Source organism: Bactrocera dorsalis, chromosome 2 (genome assembly GCF_023373825.1).
Source record: "Bactrocera dorsalis isolate Fly_Bdor chromosome 2, ASM2337382v1, whole genome shotgun sequence".
Taxonomy (NCBI): Eukaryota; Metazoa; Arthropoda; class Insecta; order Diptera; family Tephritidae; genus Bactrocera; species Bactrocera dorsalis.
Window position 1 is genome coordinate 72,878,097 of NC_064304.1, and position 6,515 is coordinate 72,884,611.

The 6,515-nt window shown below is 38.1% G+C and overlaps 1 protein-coding gene across 2 annotated transcripts in view; it reads right to left on the reverse strand.

The window, feature by feature from the left end:
- LOC125776690 (uncharacterized) overlaps window positions 1-6,515 on the reverse strand; it is a 436,599-nt gene that overhangs the window by 151,890 nt on the left and 278,194 nt on the right. The window lies entirely within an intron of this gene.

Below are 6,515 nucleotides of genomic sequence, written 5' to 3' on the forward strand. Positions count from 1 at the left end.
AAAGCAGTGTGTTGTAATACTAGTGTGTTTTGTTTGGCTTTAGAGGATGGAAGAGAAAATTCATCATCACCATCGTTTTTCGAAGAATCAATGTGCGATGCTCGATACATGAAAAATATGTCACAAAGCACCCCACGCTTTTCTCACAATAATGCAGGAATTTTTCCTTCATTATTATTGTTAGTTTAAACAAAGAATTATTTTTCACCTTTTAGTTTGATATGCTTTAAAAGCGTGTTTTTTAGTTTTTTTTAAACTATATTTATTTTTAATTTTTTAGTTTTTCTTCTATGAGATTTGCCAATATTGTGAAATATAAACGAATATAACTTAAATCGTTTTCTCCGCCATTAGATTCGGTGACAATTTTTAAAAAGCTCACACCGACGTGACAGCCAAAGTTCAAAGTTAAAAAAAGGAGTTTTCTACTACAGTTGCTTCTCGGAGGCATTTTGAAAACTAGTATCTGAATTTTTTTTTACTACAAAAATTTTATTATAAGTATTAATTTTTTTATTACCTAAAAGTCACATGTTTTGCATTATTAATTTGATATTAATTCTTCTGGAGCGCGGTTATACTTATATATGTACATATGTAAGTATATGTATCTATATAAAGTATACTTTCTTTAAGGATATACATATGTATATTTCAGTATATACATATGCTACTCAAATGTCGCCAAAACTAGTTTTATATAGATGTTGCATATTTTTGGTGAGCTGCTTAAACTTACTGTCGCCTTCCTACAGTGTCTCTCAAATATTCTACGTTTCAGTACCACTTAAAAAAGTTACAAACATACATACATACATACATACATACATACAAACAAGTGAAGCTAATAAAAGCGTATTAAAAAGGAAATTAAGTCCTTCAAAGTCAGCGGTCAATCCTAAAAAATTTTAAGGCGGCACACCAAATAAAAATAAAACGAAAGTTTTAAATAGCAACAGATTTGACATACTAAGCAATGGTTCAGACAACGATGCCAAAGGGACCACACACGATGTGGAGAAAATCACACTGGTAACTGCAGGGGTTGTCCGGTATATAAAGATTTGAAAACAAAGTTGTCACAGGGCATTCAAGCATGTCTTAACCAAATGTTACAAACACCCCGTAATGAAATTATAGCAATCTCAAATAAAAGTTCAATCCTATTACTTCTACCAACAATAATATGTAAGGAAACAATGATTATAAATTTTACACATTAGGAGTATTATCTTGCTCTTGCAAAACCCTTGCACGGAGCAAGAATTGCATATGTTGGGTTGTCAAAAAAGTCTTGGGTATTTTTATTGAATCTTTACGACCAAGTGGAGAAGGACCTGGCCTCGCTTGGAATATCCAATTGGCGCCACGTAGCGAAGAGAAGAAACGATTGGCGCGCTGTTGTTGACTCGGCTAGAAAGAAGAAGAAGATTTTTATTGAATTTTTTTTATTATTGAAATTGAAATGAATTTTTGATGACTCATGCCCAGTTCTTGACCGATGCTACGGCTGATATTATGCCCGTCTCTTTCGACCAATTCAGGGATTTTATCGCAATTTTCAACGACAGGCCTTCCGGAGCGCGGCGCATCTTCGACCACCTCTACACCAGAACGAAAACGTTGAAACCATCGTTGTGCGGTGGAAATGGAAACTGTATCGGGTCCATAAACTGCACAAATTTTATTGGCGGCTTGATATGCATTTTTGCCTTTATCGTAGTAGTACTGTAAAATATGCCGTATTTTCTCTTTATTTTGCTCCATTTTTGCGTCGCTATAACTCACGAACGACTTAAAAGAAACGACAATCAATCAAACTCGTGTTAGCGCGTGAAATGGGCTTTCCAAAAAGGTATAGCATGACCCAATGCGACGAATAAAACTAGAACTACGCGCTTTAATCGCCAACTAGCGAAAATACCGCAAGACTTTTTTCACAACCCAATATATACAGCAGATCTTCCAACAGCTAACCATGCATTAACTTCAACCCATGGTAGATGTACATATAATGAAGATATTTCTATGGTAAAGAAAGAAGTAGACGACAGCAGAATTATAAATATATCTAAACTCCGAGATCACTTAAACCCTTTGGCTAATGCTTTGGTACATTCTTGCGATTAAACACGCTTTAAAAGAAGAGATATGCCCGCATACTAAAGAGCAACGGAGCACAAAAACGGCCCAATCACTTGCTTGAGCGTGTCTAGTTTTTAAAAAGATTTAAGATTTTATAACTTATTGTTAGGCCTTTAAAACAAAAAGCAAATTCAATAAATAAAAAGATATTGAAACTAAAAAAAACTGTGAAAATGCGAGCTTTTACACATCGACTAAAACAACTACATACATTTTGAAGCGCTCAAATTTCAATTTATTTGATTAGTCATCTACCATGTAGTCAAGACCGAATGACTCCTGTTTGTTCCCGTATATAAAAAATAAACTTACAAGACCTGTTCATATACTTTATTTTTTTATTTATTTCAAAAAGTTGAAAATTAATCTTCAAAAATTTGTCTGGCAACCCTTTGTTATGAAGCGCGCAAAAATAATTGAACAAAAGTTAAATATTGAATAAAATTAACAATAATTGTTCTTTAGCAGTAATTATTGTTTAGTGCAGTGATCATCAAAATAAACCCAAATCTCTTCTGTATGGTATGTTATATGGCTCAAAAATGCCTCCCAAAAAAACAATTCAGCCGCAGCTTTGTGCCGTTTGTAAAATGGTCGCTAATTCACCAAGTGTAATGTGCGCAATTTGCCGCTCATGGACTCATTCCAAATGTGCGAAACTTAATAGAGCGGAATTCATCGAGCTAGCAAATAAAATAAAACATCAAGGTCATCAATGGAAATGTGAAACATGCCGTTTGGAGGTTAGTATCGTCACTCAAGATGATCTTGACTGTGAAAGTGACGACGATGGAAACATCACCATGCTTAAACTTAAACGTCTGCTTGATGACCAGTATTCAAAGCTCACAACATCTTTTGAGAGTAAGTTCAATAGTTTCAAGACCGCCATCGAAAAGAACGTTAATGACATCAGAAGGGAGGTCTCAAGTTTATCCAAGCAGCACAAAGAATTGTCCGATACATGTTCTACTCTTGATAACAGGCTAAACTCAGTAGAAAACAAGCTCGAAACTTTCACTAGCGCATCAGCTCCAACTGAAGAAATTTTAGCAGAGTTTTCCGAACGCAAAAAACGGGAATCAAACGTCGTTATGTTGAATGTTCAAGAGTCAAGGTGAGCTGATGGCAAAGACCGTCTTGATGAAGACAGAGCTACCGTCCAGTCCATCTTGCCAATCGATTTGCCTGTCAGTTTGGATGAACTGAAACTTCGACGATTGGGTCGCCCAACTGCTGGCCGTAACCGCCCGCTGCTAGTGGAAACAACTTCCCCTTCCGTTGCTCGCGCTATATTAAAATCTAAACCACCAGAACCTGTTGACGGAACACCCAAAGTCATATTTAAATCAGATCTCACCCCCGCTCAGTTGACGCACCTCAAGAACCTTCGCACACAGCTGAATTCTCTGGTGAAAAATGGGGATTCCTCGAAGACAATAAAATACGTTAATGGCGTCCCGAAATTAGTCAACAAGAATTTTCGCTCGTTCAACGATAAGGGAAATTCAAACAAACTTGCACATCCACTATCAGAATGTGAGGGGACTACGAACCAAGCTCGGCAGTTTTCTCACAGCAGCGGCGATTAGTAGTATTGATGCATTCTGCATCACTGAGTCATGGCTTCACCCAGCTATCCATGATGGGGAAGTTATAGATGATTCATTCAGTATTTACAGGAAGGATAGAAACAATATCACAAGTGATAGTGAACGAGGTGGGGGGGTTTTCATCGCAATAAAGAAGTTTGTGCACGCGGAATGTATTCCAGTCATTGATGATAGTATTGAACACTTATACGTAAAAATCAAGTGCAATAGATCAGACATCATTATTGGATGTGTCTACATTCCTCCGAGAGCATCGCTAGTCGTTTACCAAGCGTTCCTTAATACACTCCAGTACCTGAAAGAGAAGCACAAAAATACCAACTTCCTCATCACGGGGGATTTCAACCTACCAAGTAGCTCGCCGCATACAGACTGTGTAAATTTGCTTTACGAAGGCTTTTCTCTATTAGAATGCCACCAATTTAAAAACATTCAAGCCGATAGTCACAATCTACTCGATCTTTGTTTCAGTAATCAGCAGATACATGTTTATCACACACAGGCAATTACCACATTGGATCGATACCACCCAGCACTTGGTATCACGATTGAACTCCAGCTCAGCCTCAAACCAGTAACTATACCTTTCTTCGATTTCCAAAGTGCTGACTATGGGAGTCTTAATGCATTTTATCAAAACGTTGATTGGACGAGACTGTATTCATCCACTACCCTAGACAGCAAAGTAGTAGTCTTCTATGACATCTTTCAAAGAGGTATATCTACCTATGTGCCTGTCCGTTCACAGAATAACAAAAACTTTCCGTACTGGTTTTCAAGCGAACTAAAACGCAAAATGATACTCAAGAAAGAAGCCCATACTACCTTTAAGAAGTGCAGCAGCAAAAAGAACTATAGAAAATTTAGCGAACTCAGGAGAGAATGTAAATTTCTCAATAAACAATGCTACAGGAACTACATAGACAAAATTGAACAACAAGTACAAGATGACGCTAATGTGTTCTGGAAGTTTGTTAAACACAAAAAAAGAGGTAATGGTGACATCCCGTCCACCATGTCCTGGGATAATCTGACGGCAGATTCTGGTATCGATATCAGCAATATGTTCGCATCGTTTTTCCATAGTGTGTATAACCAAAATTCTCACCAGTGCTCACCACCAACTGAAGTAGAACCAGCTCCCACTGTCATTATGGATGAATTCGTGGTTGACATCAATGATGTCCGTAAAATGTTGTCAACACTGAACTTGAAGAAAGGTGCTGGTCCGGACGGCTTACCAAATAGTTTTCTTAAATACTGTGCATACAGCCTCAGCGAGCATATTACACACCTATTCAGTTACTCTCTACAAAGCGGAGTCTTTACAACTATATGGAAATCATCCTACATCTGTCCGATTCACAAGGACGGCCCAAAGTCTGAAGTCGTTAACTATAGGCCAGTTTGTATCCAATCAGCTTTGGCCAAGCTTTTCGAGAAGATAGTTCTTCCACAACTCACGGCATTCTTCACAAACATTATCACCAACAAGCAGAATGGTTTCGTCGGCGGTAGGTCGACTTCCTCTAACCTGTTTATCTACGTTAATTATTTACTAGATGCCCTAAACAATGGCCACTCAGCTCACACCATTTACACCGATTTCAGCAAGGCGTTTGACAGGGTGGATCATACTATTCTGCGAAACAAACTTAGAAGATACGGTATATGTGGTAATGCACTGAGTTGGATTCAATCATATTTTACAGGAAGGCATTTCCAAGTCAAAGTAGACGGATACCTGTCCGCTAAGCATAATATAACCTCAGGAGTACCTCAGGGGTCACATCTGGGGCCTATTCTCTTTAATATTTTCGTAAACGATATTGGCGATAACTTTCAGTCGGAATTTTTGCTTTATGCAGACGATTTGAAGATCTTCAGAATGATAACCAGTGAGCAAGATCATCGAGTTCTTCAGAATGACATAGACAAGCTTTCGTTGTGGTGCCGATTAAACAAATTGGACTTGAATGTAAAAAAATGTGTAACTGTATCCTACTCACGGTCACATATCAGAATACCAGCTAATTATTTTCTAAATGATGAATTGTTAAGTGAAGTGGATCATGTAAAGGACCTAGGTCTCATCATCGACAATAAACTGACGTTTAACAAGCATATTGAAAAGATTACTCTCCAGGCATTTAAAGTTCTGGGATTCATTACTAGAACTAGCAAGGATTTCACGAATCCCATCTCACTGCTACGCCTTTATTCATCTATGGTTCGGCCAATTTTAGAATATGGCACTGTAATTTGGACGCCTTACACCGATGCTGCCTGTAGTCGTATTGAAAAAATACAATCAAAATTATGTAAATGTATTGGCTATCGCTATGGTATTCCTGGTGGTTACAACAGTGTCTGATGTCTATGAATACTATAACATAAACAGCCTACAAGAACGTCGTCAAGTGGCGGACATGTTATTCTTTTTCAAAGTCGTGAACGGCCTTATCGATGCGCCAGACATCATCAGCATTTTCGAACTCGCATCAGTGGGTCCCTCACTGAGACATAACCGTCTCCTGAAGACTACGAAAACTACCAAGAGCTACGTTTTCAATGGTCCCCACAACCGTCTGGCCAGGCTCGTCAACTCATTGCATAGTGATGTGGACTTCTATAGTGGACCACTCAGTGCCTTCATCCCGGATATCAAATCACGTCTACTGCAATATCCCTAGTCTCACCTTTTACACTTTCTCCTTCCTATTTTGCTAGTCTTACAACTTTTGTACAATTTATAGC